Raw genomic sequence first — 19,458 nt, 5'->3', positions numbered from 1 at the left:
GAGAGCACAGACAGTACTCTGCCTGTCAGCCTGTCCAGAGCTTAGTTATTTTGAGCGTGCCTCCACACTGAAACAGTTTAAGGTACGGTGCTTCTTCCTTCCTCCCTTTCCCTCTTGCCCTGGCACTTGTCTGGCCACACAGCGTACCAGGCCAGAGAGCTAAAACAGTAAAATTAAATCTACAGAAAGAATGCCAAACATTTTTGTGCAGCCTAAGACTTTAGAGTGGCTTAGTGCCGGCAGGCAGAGAAGAACCATCTCAGGTACAGGGATGAGCAGGTTGGGATTCCCGCAGCTCTAATCCAAACTGCAAACCACCAAGAAAGTGCACCCACAGATTTCCTGTGGTCTCTTGGCACTAACCAGGCTGAGCAGACATTAAGGGTCAGGAACGGCAGACATTTCAGCACCCTGCAAAAGGGGATTTGGCACCACCTCCATCCTGCAGACCCAACATCCAAGAGGGCAGCGAGGGGAACCAATCTGGCAGAACAGACTGAGCACAACAGACTGATGGAGTATCACAGCACTGTGAGGTGCTCTCAGCATGGCTGACAACAGGTTACTAAATGACTAAGTTCATATTATTGGCAGTGCATCTATTTACTTGAATAAATGTGGTCAGAACTAAGTCTGCCAAACACCTACAATCACAACAGAAAGAAGCATCAGGAAACTGTTGTTTGAACTCACTATTCCCACTACAGTGAAAATAAGGTAGAAGTGTACAGTTCTCTGCACCAGAGATGGCTACCAACCACAGAGACCAGCACAGGTGCTACCGAAAGGTGAATTTAAAAAAAAGTCTCTAGTACACTTCTATAACCTTACCTTTCACATTGGAATACTATCTTCTGACTTAACAGGAAGCAAGGCTGCCATGTGATGAGATGTAAGAGTCTCAGAACAGCATCAAATCCAAATAAACACTTTTGGCCTCATTTCAGTATTGAGGAAAGGTGGAGAAAAGTTATCTGGACTTAAAATTCATGATGATAGCATGGAGTCTTGCTTGGAGCATGTTTTCAAAGAAAGAATGAAAACATAAAAGTAAAGAGAAAAATCAAATAAAACATAACACGTTTTTTTAAAAGTTGAACCATGTCAAACACTCAACTTTTCTTCAACATGATAAAATAGATTATACAGCAGAAGCACAATACTTCTAGTCTCACTCAGTAAGAAGTCTGATACACTGTATACTACCACCCGAGCAGTAGTTTGCTGAGCTGAGAAGAGAGGGCTTAGTTTAAGAATAGTATGGCAGGAAAAGCAGCAGATCAAGAAGAGATGACAACAGATTTCTTTCTGAAAGGTGGATATGGACTTCTGCCAAGAGTGGTCTTCAGTCTTTTTTGATTCAGCTTTTTAGTTTAAGATTTTTTTTTTAATGCCTTTAAGTAAGCACTACCAAAATGTGTAAAAAATAAGAAACTAGGAGGTACCAGAAGTACAGTGCAGACTGAAACAGCACACAAGAAAAACTGCAACAAACCTTAAGGATAGCCGTGACAGAAAGGTGATGAAAAAGTAACAAAGGGCAGAGTAACACACTGAAAAGACTAATGGTTTCTGCTGAAAAATGATGAATCATTAGTTGGAATTAACAGAGAAGGAAAAAGTTTGTGTATAACCACCCTATAAGTAGCTAGTAAAAGTCACTAAGGAGAGCTGGTTCAGAAGACAGAAAATATAACGATTCAAAAAAAGCAGCTGTATTTCCAGTGCAGAAAGGGACATATAGATGGCACTATAGCAGAATACCAAGATCTTGCCGGGAACACTGTGTACAAATCTGGTAATACATATTCACAAAAAACTTATTTGGGACAGCACAACAAAACAACTGACAAAAGAAAAAAAAAAGAAAAAGAAAAAAAAAGAAAAAAGAAAAAAAAGGCAAAAGGTCTTAACAAGTACACCAAGGAGTCAATCAGCATGGCTGGCATAAAGAATAACTATAAGCTTATCAAAAGTTAAGTTTAGGCTGGAAATTAAAAGGGTTCTTAAACAACAAAACACTGGCTTCAAGTTTACATGTTAGAAGATAGGGATGCGAATAGAGGAAAAAATGTAACTAGTTCGCAAGTGGGTCTACACAGGTTTACAGACACAGACATGGTTTCTGTGACAGCAAGGCACTTGACTCAGAATGATTTGTTCCACTTCTGGGTGATGTGCTCTAGTCTGTGTCCCGAATACTCATCAGAATGCAACGATGGTCCTAGCAGGTCAATGCAGAAGCCCATCGAGCCCAGCAACCTTGCTCCAGTAACAGCCAACAGCAGATCATGAGGAAGGTAAGCATGTAGTATTTTGGAGAATTATCACCATTTGTGATTTAGGGACTTCCTGAGCTGGAAATATTTAATAACGCTCTTTTCCACTAACTTGGCAGCCCCCTCCTCTGCCTATGTAAGCTTTTTAACTTGCAACACCCAGTGGCAAGGAGTTCCACAGCTTATTTTCACGTTTTATTAACAACTGCTTTCTTTTAGCTTGTTCTGAACACATCTCTCACTATTTCTCCTTCCTCTCAGCTAATAATTTTGGCCCCACTTCATCCCATCTATGCCACTCATGATTCCTTTACGATCCCCTGTCTGTGCTATGAAACCCCTATTGTATTCTCCCTTTTGTAGTCTCTTACCAGGCTGAAAAGTCTAAGCCCACTTAGGCCTTCCTTGCATGGAAGCTGTTTCACTACTTTTTTCATATTCATCACCTTGTCCCGTATTTTTGCCACTCTGCACATATCTTTTGTGCACTAGTCAGGAGACAGACACACCATGGATTGCTGCCTGTTTTATTTCTTTCCTAACAATTCCCAATTTCCATTGAAGTACTACAATAAGCTTGACATCTACATCAGGCAAGTCAGCATACACTTGAACAACGGGGGGCAGGAGTATGGTAGAAGGACACGTGAACAAATACAACACACTGGTGAAGAGGCAACACAACTTGGAAAAGGAAATCGAGCTCCACAAAGCAAGCGAAGTTCTCTGAAGGAATAAATAAATGTGCAGACAAGGGAGATGCAACTGAATGGCATGCAGGTATACCTGCACTGAAGTGGCTGGAGACTGACAGACAAAGCTGAACAGACCGGTAGTTACTGTCTCTTCCAATAAAAAAGCTGGAGACGTGAAATGAAATTATGAGGACACAGGCTCAAGAAGGAAACATCACTGTTCTTCACACATTTCTGCTGTGGAACTCCTTGCAACAGGGCATTTAGACACTTAAAGAGTTTACAAAGGCTCAAGAGGCCACAGGAAAAAGTTATGGGAAAAGTCCAGTAAAAGTAACTACATACACACCCCACCACGTCTGGCTCAGAAAGCCTTTGACAAGTGAATTATTAAAGACGAGGTGCATACTCTGGGAAAGCCATCCCTACATGTTTGCCCTGCTCTTGTGCCTGTCACCACATCTTTGGTTTTGCCATTGTCAGAAACAGAACACCAGGCTTTGATATGTTCACAAGTGTAATTATTCTTAGTAAATAAAATGCAAACATAGAATTTGATCAGCATTTATCAGGTTGATTAAAAGTGGTATTTGTCATCTCAGGCCTTGATAGGGCTGGTAAGACCTGTGATAACAGTTTTCTAACAAGTCTTGATTTGAAAGCAGGACAATTCCTCTGTTAATTTACACAAGAACTGGCACTGTTGTCAGTAGGTACAAATGCTAACTCAAACCCAGCATATTTTACTACTGGCAGAATGAGTAGGATCACATTTCACCATGCTGCCAAACACTTGCCATTATAAGACAAACCCCTCTACATAAGACAACTTACAACTTTGCCAGACTGCCGTTGTTTGGGCTGAAATTTTACAGGTTAGTGTCTGCTTCAGTGTTTTGTTTCTTCACTTTTTATTCATTCAAAACAGTACAGCCATTTAAAAAAAATAAAGGTTAATGGAAAAAAAGGTTTTGCCTGTGTCAAAAGATTCTGACAGACTTTTCCTACTTTTCCTTTTCCTAGAGTTTTGAATCCCTGCCCCTTGGGATGGAGACTTGAAATTACACAGGGATAGTGGTAGAGCTGTGATTTTACCCAAATTTGGCCAATTTCTTGATTATTTATTCCACAAGCTCCTTAGCCATTCATAAACCAATATTTTGAGCCAGATAATTGAATATTGTCCTAGAGGACTCGGATTCTACTAGAGATCTCTGTGTCACTTAAATTGAATGCAACAGAAGAGGTCATTAATTTTCCAGGTCCTTGGCATGGGTCTACAAGGAGTGATTTGCAGAAACACTTAGTGCCTGCAGCTGCAGTGGAAGGCAGTGAAAGCTGTGTTCTAAACAGATTATGAAGACAATTGTTTTGAAAAACTTGGCCTAGTAATCTCAAAACAGGTTCTCCCAAAAAATGCCACAGAAACTTGATTCTTAAAAAAGCAACCCTCAGAAAAACTGTAAGAGCCATTTATTTTATTCTCACTCTGCATTTTATCCTGAGCATGCACTGCAGGCTTTCCTATCAAGGTGCTTACAGTACAAGTGTCATGATGCAGGTTGGGCAAGTAGTGTCTCTCCATCGCAAGCGTCAGAAACCATGTACAAGCAGCTAGGTATTTCACAAGGGTATGGACTGTGATTGTAGGGTAGGATTTCTCAAAGTATCCAGAGCCTGAGGCAAAACATCAAATGTGCTAGAGAGCATACCAGAACTCTGTATAAATATGTTCCATTGTCAAGATCCATGCATAAGTTTCCAGCCAGCAAACTGGCTTGCGAACTCCCATCTGCAGGATACATACAGCTTTGAGAACTAGCATCCCACTGGGTATTTGCCTTCAGTGATCCAGGGCCTGAAAAGTAGGATAGCATAGGAGTGCCCATGGCGATGACTGAGAGGAACATAATTTGGCTTTGTGTAAATGAGGGACAGCTGAATTTACTTTTTTATTTAAAAACAGTAGTGTCAGCCACTGTTGTTAAATTAGCACACAAAATTAAACAGGGTGCATATATGCAACCACAAGTACTTTAACTGCTTTTTCCCCTTTCCTTTCCACATGTCTCAGTTCTCCTCCTTCAAGTAACACTGTAAGCTTCTTAGGGGAAGGACAGATGCCTGCTGTGTTTTCCTTTTCAGCCTCTAGTACATGGAATCCTAAAAATGGATGCTGCTTTTTTTTTTTTTTTTTTTTTTTTTTTTTTAAGACATGAACAAAGCAACACAACTCCGAGAGCCTCCTTTAGTTCTATTTATTCTTACCCGGTCATCAGTGCTTAGAAACAAACATTCTTCCTGTCCACTGCTCTCCTGTGAAAGACCACAGTATCTATAGTTACTGGAGAAGAGTGCTTCAGTTATCTGGGCTCCGATCCTTCCCATGCTTTACTTTTCAGCTTGCCCTAGAAGGCTTGCTTTCTCAGAGGATACTAGAACCAAGATTTCTGTCTTTCCAAAGGCACTGAAATTCTCTCATCACTGGGAAGCTTGTCACTCCTTAAAAGAACCAAATACCAACATCATATCTGAAACTGAAGACCTGAAGAGTCACTTCTGATCAGCTCTCAACTTCCAGCTAACTTGCCAGGCCTCCCCTGGTCCTGGTGCAAGGGAAACCAGGAGACTGCAACTCCAGCCCTAAGAAACGCTGTCAGAGAGCACAGGCTGAGCTTTTTAAAAAAGAGCTGCAAACTTTCCCCAAAACATTTTTTATTCTTAGTTGTAGGTCTTCCTGCAAAAGGAAAGCATATTGGGCAGGTGGCACACACTGCCACAGTAACGCTGTGAAACTCTCACCAGAAGGACAGAAATAGCATCAGAAACAGCACCTCAACTTCCTTCAAAAGATCCATGATTTTCTAACAGTCCTAGGAAGCAAACACCATAATTCCCCATCCTAAGAACACAATGGCACGAGGAAGCAGGGGGAGAAGGACTATATCAAGCAAGAATCTTTCCTATTCCTTTCTTAAACCATGCCTGCTTATAAGAGGCGACCTCACACAAATAGGAGGTATTTTTGGCTGATCTTGATGGGCTGCTTCTCCTTGGCCACTTGGAAATCAGATTCATTAAAGAAAATACTGTAATTTTGGCTAGAAGTAGCTTAAGAGCTTTCCTCTTTAGTAAATACCATGAGATGATACTTCCCTTTTTAGTTCAGTGGAGCAGCACAAATTTGTGCCTAAGAAATTTTGGGCGTAATGCTGAAAGAAACAAACAAGCCAAAGTCCAAGTTGACGCAAATATCCTCTCAGGACAGCTGTTTATTTTATATAATTCTTCCAGCTGTGCAAAAGGTGCTCAAAACAGCACGCTGCAGAAGAAAGGGAGGCAGCTCAACCCAACCTGCACTACGGCAGAGTTCTTCCCAGGGGTGGGGGGGCGGCGAGAAGTCTGAGCCCAAGGAGCTGCTGCGGTGCACACAGTGCAGCAAGACCCAGGACCTGAAACTCTGTTACCAGGTGCACATTTCTTATGGTTCATCTCAAGGAATGTGTTAAAAACAGCACACAAGAACCCACTGAAGCTTCAAGTAGTCAGATGATCGACACATTTTGCAGGTATATCCTCGGCCACAATCTGCTAGTGCTTTATCTATAAACTACTTACCAAGACACAAATATCCCTCTGCTTCCTAGTGCTCCTATGTTACAGAGCACCATCAGACTAAGCAGTGCAGAAATAAGCACACAAACATTTTCAAACGTTTTTCTTTTGCAACTGATGAGCAATATGTGACTGAAAAATGATGAAAGCAGAGTAGAAAAACAATCTAGTATGGGAAAACGGTACATTAAAAAAAGTAGTAATGAAACATTCAGGACAGGATGAATCAGAACAAAAATGAAACAACATTTCCTATAAATCAAAGATCTCAAAATACTAAATGATAAGAGGCAATTATGAAGAAATCTAAACACTTGCAAAAATAAAAAGGCCAGATCAACAAGGTGTTTTGAAATATTATTAAAATACCTTGAGAAGGTAGTTTTCAGAAGCACTGACAACCCTGGACAACCTTATTTTATGCTCTCCATTTTTTCTTAGAGACGTGAATGAAAACCATTGTTAAGGAAAATGGCACAAACTTGGAACAGACATCAAAGAGTAACAAGATGGGAAACAAATCATTACTAGACAGGAAAAGAGAGAAATCAGAAATCCAGAAAACCTGAAGCAGAATAACAAACAGTTAATGTTGTTGAGGACAGTGGGACACAGTGATGATGGCTAGAAACACACACTTTTCTGGTCCTCTTTTACTATAAGGAACTTATCATGGGCTTGACCCCTCATCTGTTTTGGTTTTTTAAATATAAAAGCTCCTCATCAGTAAATACACTCTCATCTTAAAAACATAATTATGGGCTGAAAGTTGACACTAAGAATAGCACTAAGGAACTTCATAGTCATGTCTTCTTGATTTCTGTATCAATTTACTTGATTGCAACAGTCAAGCATATGTCCTTTGGTCCTCAAGACTGAAAGGAGGTCTTAAGAGTGTTAGTCTTAAAGAGATGTTTGACAGGGTGACACTTTGGAGTTTAAATCCATAAATAACAGTTGAAATATCAATGTGTAACTGTAAATACATGCACACATATAAAGGACAAAGCATTCACAATTTTTTAGCAACTTTAAAGACAAGCAAGTGTCTGAGTAAAGTAAAAAAAATTAGATTAGGGAAACATAAAAAAAAAAAATTAATACATATTCCACTAATCCATACTGGCATGCCAGGAAAACTTAAAGACAATCTGGAATAAACCTCACGAATTCTTATAATTAGGACATACATGAGGAATAACATCATGAATAAGTCTTCAAATTAGCAAGTGACCAAGAAGTATATGCTTTGCCAATTTCAGTTCAAATCAAAATACTTCATGATACAAGCATATTTTTAGTACTTTTACAAATAAATGAGTTCTTTGGAATAAGATTCTTCACTCACATTCTCATTTTTTTCCCTGCAGTGTCAGAAACAGCCATTTCAAGATGACTTTTGCAAATCTGCAAATTGAAAGGGACAATTAACATGTAATCTTACGTGAAGTTGAGTCTTCGAAAAAAAGGACAAAAATCTTCTAAATATGAATCTCGGAAAAGTTGGGGTTTTTTTCCTTCACTTTAATGCCTGTCTGAAATAACTACTTCACTAACCTGGTGACACACTTATTTACTATATTTTCTTATGCCCGTTATTCAGTGGTTGGCAGTAATACAACTTCATTTAGCAATAGCTTGGACCCCTCAGTAAGGGAATGTGTACATAGTAGCTCTCTAATCTTGCTGCCCAGCTGCTAAGACAGTCACATGAGTCACTTGCTGCCTTTAGAGCAACACACGCCACTTGCTGAATTTAGAGACATTCTCTGTTTCTGCACTGGCCATACATATAAATTGAGTAATACCCTATCCTAATCACATACAAAACTCTCTAGGTTGTTTTCTTATTTATTTTTTTTTTAACACCAGTGAGGCAAGCAACGTATTTTTTACTAATGCAGTTAATGACCCAGCTCCACAGTGTGGTTTATGTACTGTTTTTCAGCATTATTGTTTTCACTCTACTTTGGCTAACTTCAGGAATCAGTTCAAATGTAGGTAACTTCATCTAATTGTTCAGTGAAAATCCAGCCCTGGAAGAATGAAGAACTCCATCTGCCAGGATGATTCAGTACACAGCTTCGGAACAAAACGCTTCACAACAATCCCTTCCTTATCAGGATTTTAAACTGTGACTGTTTGGAACACCACCTTATTCAACAGTCTATTTAAAAACAATTTACAAAAAGACTGACATAGTTACTTCCATGCAGCACCCCAGTCTACTAATACATAAAACTCCTTGTTGAAAATACTTCATTTATTTAACATAATCTATAGGTGATATGTAGAAAGTACCATCGCATACAAACAGTACATAGCCTCACAAAACAACACTGTGAGGATAATCTTCTTTGGACTGTCACTGCATCCTCAGTGTAGGCCCTATAATGTTTCATTTTGCTCTATATCACACACTATCTTCTTTCCTTATATGCTCCCTGTGTCTCATCATGGCACTGTTCTTTGCAGATGGTTGTATATAGAAGCCATCAACAATATGACATACTATGCTGTGGTCATATGTGTCCACAGACTACCAGCGTAACAAAACCCCCACAGAATCATGCTTCAAGGTACAGGGCTAACGCCACCAAAACCGAGGAATCTTTTAGATTATATGAAACACACTTCTCCAGCTTAAAAATATATTGGCCTAAATCACAAAAGGTGTTTTAGTGTGCCTAAAGAAGAAAGCAGTGCGTCTCACCTTACCTATTAGTTTCAAATACAGGCAGGCTTGCCTTGAAAAGGTCTTTACAGACTTCTTGCCAGGAGGGAACACAGTAGGCAACGTCCCCGACTCGCCAGTCAAGCAGCAGCACATTTTCAAGTTAAACACTCTAATCTGTCAGATAACATTAACTACAGCTCCATACCTAGCCAGAATAGAATACCAAGTAGTAACTACTAACTAAACTTTTCACTCATGTTGTACCACTTTGTATTATAAGCACTGGTAAAAATAAATGAAGATGGTTATTTCTAAGCTGTTTCAGCAAACTTTGCACAGTAATTCAACTAAGTATAAGCAAATTCCTTGTATTGGTGTTTAATACCTAAAATATTCTAGCCACTGATGTACACAGTGGCAGTCAACCTAATGTCAAATTTCAGACTAACAGACACATATCTACTGCTCTTACAAGTAACATCTAAGATTTCTGAAGTCAAAAGATAAATCCTAACTATTATTTTGCTGTTGTATTTTTTGCACTTTACGGATTTTCTGCCAAGTCAGTATTGCCGTTTCCCACGTTTGTGTGACTCTACACAGCGACAGTATACAATTGCAAAAATCAAAAAAGCAAACAAAGTGGCAGAGGAACATGGGGCAAGATTAGCAACTGAAACTACTAATCCAGCTGGCATCAATTCCCATTCTCCTTTACTCTATCTCTGCCATAATCAGTATAGCATTCCAGTCAGGTATTTGGCTATCACAAAACAATATCCTACATCAAAATTAGGAATTGCTGCCCACACACACCGAGAACAGGTTTTTTGCATATGCCATTTTTAATCAACAATTTTTCTCAAATAACAAGAATGCCTTAAAGCAGGCCAAACCGTGCTAACATATAAAACAATTCTTGGAAAAAAGGCTGCAGTTTGATAATGCACGTATTATGCATTCTATTAAAGAAGCCTCTCTCCATCAGAGTTCAAGTTTATGGGTATATTTCTGTGATAACCTGAAACCTTTCAGATGGACTCTAGTAAGAAGTAGCTGCCTGGAATAAAAACATTGCCTACAGATTGATGTATGATGATTTAGTGGATGAGCATGTTAGAAGTATAAACTCTTTAGACACAGCTATTTTTAAGTGGTCTTTAAAAAAAATATGAAATGTTAATTCTGTTTTCCAATAAACATAACTTTTGATCTGCTGAGTCAGAGGTGTTATGCATAATAATCACAGCAGGAGTATAATGCTCTTTGTATTTGTTTTGAGGAAAAAGCATGAGCACAATTCCATGCAAATAACAAGAAAAAAAAGATCATGGAGCAGAATCCAATTAAAAGCAAATTCACCATAGGGAAATGGTCATTCTGACAAAACAAAACACTTGTTTTTCTAGGTACAATCCACATTACTAGAAAGTCAACTCCAAAGCCACGTAACTTTTACATTCAATTTTATAATATGCACTTCCAACACTGGACTAAAATACTGTGCGCTTCTAAATCAGTACCATATCACTCTTCTATGTATCCCTTTTAATTCTGAATTCAAATCCACAAAGCCAACAAACTCATTAACCTTAGAAAGCACTTTATCATGCACTATCTGAATGTAGTAGAAGAGCTTTATGTTTGTACAGCTCCCAGAAATAATCATGGTAGGGTTCCGAATACCTATGCATGTCTAGGTACCTAACCTTTTCACCGCACACACCACCACCCCCCCCCAAAAAAAAAAAATAAATTACAGATATATATGGACACAACCAAATTTTTTTTCTTTGATAAAGTTTTGGTGGTTTTGTTACGGAAAACTACATTCTTCTAAATGTACATTATGTATTATTTTCATAAATAAATTAATATAACAAACATTCCCTTACTGAGAAATCCAAGGTCTTGCTAAATGAATCTCCCACAACATTTAAGTATTATTTACTAGGTCAAAAAATATCATCGGATTAGTATAGTAGTAATTTTCCTTTGCTTTTAAAATAGTTAAATATTTTTCCAATATCTTTAGTAAAAGGATTTTTGTCCTTTTCAAATACTCTAACTTCATATTTGGTTACATTAATTCCCCTTTCAAGTTGACAGACTTGGAAAAATCATCCTGAAGTGTCCATTTCTGATACTGCAGGAAAAAATGAAAATGTGAGTGAAGGAAGGATCTTATTCCAAATAATTAATTTATTTGTAAAAGCCAGAGTAAAGCAATTCCCTGTTCACACTGTAGAAAGAGACCAATCCTTCACTGCAGGTCCCACTTTCAAGACACTGCAGTTCCATCATTAAGCAGCATCCCCTGCTGAGAAGCACATGACTCTACTGTTCCATGTTGTACCCTCAATGACCAACAGTTTCCAAATGGTGCTAAAAAAAAATACTTATTTTAACCTATAAAAAACCCTGAACAGCTTGATTCTTGACAACCTGAAAGATCACTCCTTTTCATGAGTGCTATCTGAAAGAACCTCAAACGGATGTTACAATAAAAAAAAAAAAAGATGGGAAAATACCACTCTCTCAAGAAGCATTTAAACTTTAACATAGATCTCTCATTCGGAAACAAGCTTAAAATGTTAGCACTACAGAATATACAGTTACTTCTGTACATTTACTAATGAACTACCTAAAATCTGATAGATGGAAATGTTGGTATTTGGAAAGCATGAAGCAGAGGCTGAATATCTTGAAGGTCACAGTGAAAAGAATTGTCAGCATCCAACTGGATTTTAATAAGCTTTGCCAGAGGAAGCTGGGACACACATTTTTATTGACTGTTTGTTCAATTTAATTTGTTTTGATTTGCAGCAAAGCACTGTTGAAGAGTCCAAGGAAACTTTCAAATAACCTGTTAAGATCAGACGGGAAAAAAAAAAGGTCTCCTTCTTCCATCTACAAATTCTGTAGTTCAGGTCATTTAATAACTTTGCCAGCCACTGCAACACTCAAAAAAATATCAAGAAAGAGACTTCCTAAACAAATGAATGCAACAAGCGTGTGTGTGTGTGGGGGGGAATTAATACATTTTTATCTCCACATAACCAGGATAAAAATACACAAAGGAAGAACTTAGAATACTTGCTCTTCAGGCCTATGCTCTGCCATGCACTGGGGTGGAGTATACATACTTTCGACTACATATTCTCTCAGATGTGCCCCCTAAACACAAAATCACATAATGAATTTTAAAAAGTTGCTAAGTAGCAGTACATTCAAAAGAGGGATACAAATACATTATGATCTCTACCACTAAACCTCTTAACCTTCCTACAAAGGCCTAAGTTACAAAAAGTTTGGGGGCAAAAGAGAGATATGGGTGGATAATCTTCAGAGCACTGTTGGCAGCAAAAGTGGTTGCAAATTTTTACGTATATTTGGGAAAGAAGAATTAATAACTCAGGTAAGCTCTGCCTTCTTCAAACTACGAGTCTATCTCAACAAACAAATGCTATTTAAGTACGACTACACGTAACGGTTACAGAGTACTTGCAACCCGATGGCAAATTTCTGTCTGCCTTTAAGCTTTTTTGGTAAGCTACCTACATAAAACCTTTATGCTAAAACTTCCACCAAATATCAAACTACTTCCTTTATGATAAAATCAGATGCTTAGCAGAAAGGATTATTTGATGTTCAACCACAGTTTAACAACTAAAACTATGACAGGAATAGGGGAGGTTTAGTGCATCCATGAAGTCTTTGAGGGTTTGCTCAGAGTCGAGAGACTTTCTACGGCTTGATTCCTGATGAAAACTGGAACAAACAGCACAATACTCAAGTACTTTTTCAGACAAAACCTTTATGGAACTCAGTCTGCCTAATGAGGAATTGAGGAGTTCATCTCAAGATAACTGAATATGTTACCAGTTTTTAGGCTGCAACATTACCGCATGACTGAAATCCCAAATTCATAGGATTTAAATATTGTGAGAGACTGATGAGCAGTGACGTAAGCCATCAGAACCCCTTCCTGACCACATCTCCCTTTTCACTCAAGGCTTGAAGAAAAATCTGGTCTCCTTTTATGTTCAGTATTTTTACTAGGCAAACTACAGAAAAACAGAAAATGGTAATACATATTCAACCTCTCCAAAGTAAAGCAACTTTCTACTCCAAATGAACAAGTAACCTATGCATTTAAAAACTGCTTAAATGCACTTTCCTTTGAGTACAAATATTTAAGTATAATGAAAAGTAACAAGTTTGTTTTACACAATGCATAGATAAAAACTGTACTAGAAATGGAAATGGATTACCCAAGATGGGCTTAACTTACTTGTTCTCAAATAGTCTGAAGTGGTCAAGTTTTCAAAGGTAAAATAGTATTATACTGCAGGGGAGACCTCTAAAATTTCTTGGTTCTTCCAAGAAACTTATTTCATGGTTTATCATTTCTGAAAGTGTAAAATCTAGATTTATGTTTGCCTTCTAGGAGTGTGTTTGAGTATTTCTTATGAGAAATAGTGATACCAGATATTTGACTAATGCTACAAGGCTGCAAAACCTGACATCTTTTCCTCATAGCCTAGTTTAACATTTATCCAGTTTGGGACTGCTCCCATCATCCAAATACCATTATGATTAAGTTTCCCATGTTACTCTACACCCAATTTCTATACTTGTAGCATCAATAGCACAAGTTATCTCCACATTATTCCTCAGCGCAATTTCTGTAGTACAAAAATGGTCAGCATCAACACTTAATGGGACGCATTCATTTTGAGAGAACAGAAGAGTTTTAAATACCTGAAAGAACTGTTCAGTTCAGAAAAGAGCATATCCAAAAGGATATGCTCATGCTGCTAAGACAAAACCCCTTTAAAATTACAACAGGGAAAATACTGCATTTTACAAGTAATGAGAAATTAAATGAGTTTGATATAAATATTTCACATACACTTTTTAAAGCAATTTCAACACATATTAAAAACAGCCTGAATAATGAGGATAATTAATATATTATGATTCTCGGTTAACTTTTAAAGTAACAAATAATACAACTTTGTTGTTTAGGCATAGAACTGATTTCATTGTACTGGTATGCTTATAACCGTACTTAAACGCCATTTAAAATAGCATGTAGCAACACCATCCTTTGACAGATGCAATAATATTTTTATTACTTTTTCTGAAACTGATTAAAATATAGCCATAAGCTATATGTTTGTGCTGGGGTATAATTAGAAGTGGTTTAGTCTAAACACAATCCCAGTATTCAAAAGAATTAAAGAAAACTATCAAGTCACAGAGGGAAAAAAAATCTACAGATTTGAATTAAGTGGCATTTATTGTTATCAGCTATGTCTAAGCTCTTCTCCAAGCTATATGGTTCACTGTTTCCTAGTGTCCTAAATGAAATAAATTACGCGTGTATTGACCACAATAACTTCCAGTGAACAAAATAAGCTCGAACAATGTATATGTTTAGCTTTTAAACAGAGCACAAAACACTGATAGGATTTTTAGGTTTGTTTTATTTTAGTTTAATACTCACTCCTCTTAAAGTACTTGTGAGGGGAAGAACACAGGTAACTGATAACAAGTAGCTAACGCCACAAATCTACACCTTTGTAGTGTATCATCTTATGAAAACATAAGACCAGCTGCAGGCAATTCCTACTTCTACCTATTTATATTGTACCTATAGTTCCATGTGATAAATACTGTATTATTATGTAAATGCACTATTATTATGTAGTAAATGCACTATTAGTATAAATGAAAATTCCGCACGTGACAGTAAGAGTTTGAAGAAACTTAGCACTTACAAACTTGTAAATGTTTTATTACTAACTACACAGGCTTGATTGAAATTTAATAGTAAGCTGCCAGAATCTCTCTTTCTGCCTTCAAAAAGGTCTCTTCTTTAAAAAACCTATATCACAACTGATTCAAAAGACATGATGTTCTTCCTAAACAGCCAGATGTTCCCTTAAAATATGTGTACATATATATGTGTGTGTGTACACTGATACTACATATAAATGTAACCATCATGATAAACACATATACCACACAATAAACAGTTTTATTAGAAGGACAAGCACTTGGGACAGTAAAATATGATTTGCATATACTGGGTCTTTCTGCTATTTCAACATTTAGTGTAATGAAATCTCATTAATTCAGAATCAGATGATTTGCAGGGCTTTTTAGAAAACTTACACACTGATAAATCTGATGCCCTGTAGTATACAAATACATACTCAATAAATGAAGAGGGAAGATAAGTTTTCTGACATCCTCATTGCTTTTTGATTACATGGCAAATCACAGTAAATGTGTGTAAGACAAAATCAACCATCTACACCTTATTTCATGAGAAATACTTCAGACTTGGAAGTCTTCAAAGTATAATGTGACCCATAACCATGAAGAAAAGCTTTTAGGGTGAAAGTTAATAATACACAGTGTCAGGCTACCAGTTAAATTACCTGTACAATATTTAAGTAAATCTATGTGCAATCTGCATGGTTAAATGATATAAAATAAAGCATTATCTACAGCAATATGGAAGAGATTATTATTAGTTATCCTAACTTTAGTAAAAAAACAACTTTGACAAATAATTCCCTTTAAACACTTTCTAATCTGATTTCTAGGGATATTCTCCTTTGAGAAAGGAATTTAGCACATTAAGTGCAAAAGAAGATTATAGCAATTCAGTTTACTGTAACAGACACTTCTTGCATTCTTCCAAGTTCCTTTACATAGTTATTTCTTAATTGCATCTGATGGCAATTCTAGGTTTTACTTTCCTGATTCCCACTTGACTTCTCAAAGCTGATTTGAGCTATTTTACTTCAGAGTTTTGAGTCACTGTTCTGTGTATTATAGCCACACTTGTCTACATTCATCTGTTTATCTTTCTCACTTTTTGATTTTATACTAGTTCATACATATACTAGTTTATACTAGTTCAGTGCTGTTTTTTCGTTTGGGGGTGGTGGTGTCCTTCTTTCTTTTAAACACATAAAACAAAATCATGCAAACTGGGCCACATTCTACTCACTTCGTGCCCACTTGTAAGTCTATCAAAACTCTATGAAAACCACCAGGGTTGTGCATGCATATAATAGCTCACCACTCTGGCCATGTATTTTAATGTACTTGACAAGGTATCTCTATACACTGGACAGAAAGTGAATTAGGAAAGGGACAGAAGTTATTACAAAGAAGGCTCTAATAGAAACTTATTTATTCCTTCAACATGAGAATAACTATATAAGCTTTCCCACTCTTCACTGTCAAGTACATACGGTGGTTAATTTTAATGCCATGATCCTACAGTAAGTGCTTACAAGACATACAGGGTCCATTTAAATATTAAAAATTTCAATATATCCTATGAGAAGGCCCCATCCTTAAGAGCTGGTATCACTTAAGTATTTTAACAAGCATGTTATATATTGCAAAAAAATTTAACCCCCCCTCTAATTCTATTCATTTCTGCTAATTCATCCTTCTAAAATGAGACAATAACAGGTGAACACAGATACTGAAGTAGACAAAAAAGACTTTAACAAGCCAATCTAAATAAAAGTAAAACTGAACTTGCAGTAATGGTGACCTGTTCCATTCAGTATTAGATTTTCATAACTTGTGTACAATCAGAATTTTTCACATTTGATGTCTGGTGGACAACTGTTCATTTTAAATACACTAGTAACTGCAATCTATTCAATTTCAGGTAAAGGGTCAATATATTCCTTAAAAAAATAAAGAATAAAATATAGGCAGCTGTATAAGTGATTATATTGAGAGTTAATGTTTTACACTGAAGTTACAAGTTCACACAATTTAAAAATCAATATAAATTTAATTAAATTCTAGAGATGATATTTTGCTTAGCAAGAAAAATACACAACTCCCTACCATCCAAATGCTCAGATAAATGCAAAAAAAAAAAATCCCCTACACTTCAGAAATATAAATATTTTACATTTGATCAATACAAAATGTTACTTTGTTCTAATATTTGAATTGTTTTTAAATAGTTTTTTAAGGCTACCTAAACAGTTGGTAATTGGTTAAAGATGCTTAACAACAGTTCAACTGCTAGATACTGCACGTTTCTTTCAAAAGCAAGGCAAGCTAAATCCTCCCTAGTAGCAGGTATTTGGAGAATATCTTCTTGAAAGCAAGTACTCTGTCACTACAGTGGTGATGGCTTCTAGATCCCTTTTAACTCTACACTGATTTGAGAATGGTCTAATTGCTTTAACATATTTCACATTTTTCAGAATATCTCCCCTTGGTAAACAGATAAACTTGTTCAAGAACACTCCCAAAAGGTTCTTGCTGACAAAACCCGGTTGCAAAGATGTAAGAGGTTATAGATACAAAATTTTAAAAACTTATGTTTTAGACTCTGAAGTAAAACATCTCATTTAACAAAATATCATTGAAGAGTTACAAACAGTGGTTTATTTAGAACATAAGCTGTGCTTTCTTTAACCCATTAATTTTAAAACACATGCACTACCCTGAAAGGAGACTTAAGGGCACCATTTTGACCTACTAGCTGCAGAGGTGGGCAACCATTAAAAGTGGCTGTGCTTTGTATGCAGTGCCTTTTGGGATTACACAAAATTTTTAAAAGTTTCTTAATTCAAATTTCACAGTTCTACATCGGGAAACTATTTTTCCAGGATAATTACTAAATGAAAAGTACACACTAAGAGACACACTGGAACTAAGCATTCAAGAAAAGCTGAATGCATGTCAGTTTAGATTCCTGTATTTGCTGTACTGCTGTAAATACTGCAGTTATTAACTTTTAAACATTATTGAACAGGATCGATAAGTATTTAAGAAGGATTTTAATACATTTACAGCTCCCCACTTTGCCTACAAAAAGTAGGGTAACTTTAGCAACAACAGCCCATAGCATTTGTTTCCTCAGGTGTTCTCATTTTAGAAAATCTTGAAAAAATCATACTGAATCATATACAGAATCAGAGAAACATATAATAGCACAGATTATCTTAATTCTTAGAAGTAAGGAAGCTTTGAAAGTTACTTCTATTTTTATTAAACACCACATCATCCCTGTAAGAAGAATTCAGTTTTCCACAAAAAAAGAGTAAGTTTGTAAAAAACAATCCTAAACAACATTTATCTTCTGCTATTATCATAATCATCTGGATTATACCTCAAAATTAAACCCAGTTTAGAAGAGTATCAAATTCTGTGAGAACACTCTGCTTTTTCTCCTCCCTATGTCCTGAATTTTGCACTGTGGTTGGATACACTGAATTTACTTTGTAATACATAACTGTAAGTCAAGAAAGATACTCCACAACATGTGCTTCTTTCATGTTGTTATTACCAGTGCCTATACCTATTTTCAGTGTTACAATATTAATCATTTAGAAACTCTTAATTAGGTAAAAATGTAGCAACACATTAAACACTTCATACTGATGGTCACAGACACAGTATTCGAAGACTTCTTAAATACTGTCAGTACCACCAACTAGTTTACTAAAGTTAGTTCTGCACATCTACTACTATCTATCTATCTCAGTACATTAAAAACACCAACACATGGTGTACTGCTATTAATTTATCAAATTTCTATGCATTTCAGGATAATCTCACTTCAGTCAATAAAAAGAAGAGATCACTGTAAGACATATTTGGAAAGGAACTTTAAAGTATGAATTCTTGGTAACTATAAAAGAGATTTCCAAACCATAAAAGAGTGTTTTAGAAAAATGTTCAATTTCATTCCTTTGTACAAACTGATTAATCCTTCTTCCTTAATGAGCCTTTTTTTTCTAGCCTAAGAGTAGTTAATGTGATTTAATTTTCACAACTGTGAGTCACTGGAAAACTTTGAGATTTCTTCCAAAATCTCTAACCACAAGACTATCCTAGTCAACAACTACTCCACAACAGCTTATTTGGTCACACTTGCAGGAAAGGTACAGATCATTTTCAAATTCATGCCATTCAACACAGAGGGCTACTGCAACCGATACTCGATTTGCACAAGTTCTAAGAAAACTTTTGTTGAACTAGCCTCCCTAAAAGTTCAGTATTCCATCTTCCCTCTCAAGAACCACATTACCTGTATTCATTTTTTAATCTAGAATTAAATACAAAGACTACAAAACCAAGGCACATGTAAAGGAAACATCATAACTCTTCATAATGATATCAGATTGCC

General features: G+C 36.6%; 1 protein-coding gene across 4 annotated transcripts in view; it reads right to left on the bottom strand.

The window, feature by feature from the left end:
- PLAG1 (PLAG1 zinc finger) overlaps positions 1 to 19,458 on the bottom strand; it is a 52,663-nt gene that overhangs the window by 30,300 nt on the left and 2,905 nt on the right. Inside the window, exon 2 of one of the 4 annotated variants that reach the window (XM_056332254.1) lies at positions 7,938 to 7,996. The exons of the other annotated variants lie outside the window; for them this stretch is intronic. The gene's annotated coding sequence lies outside the window, so the exon portion shown is untranslated. The remainder of the gene's footprint in view (positions 1 to 7,937; positions 7,997 to 19,458) is intronic. 4 annotated transcript variants of the gene reach the window in all.

Source organism: Falco biarmicus, chromosome 3 (assembly GCF_023638135.1).
Source record: "Falco biarmicus isolate bFalBia1 chromosome 3, bFalBia1.pri, whole genome shotgun sequence".
Classification (NCBI taxonomy): domain Eukaryota; kingdom Metazoa; phylum Chordata; class Aves; order Falconiformes; family Falconidae; genus Falco; species Falco biarmicus.
The sequence above is the reverse complement of the archived record's forward strand: the minus strand, read 5'-3'. Positions and strand labels throughout refer to the sequence as shown.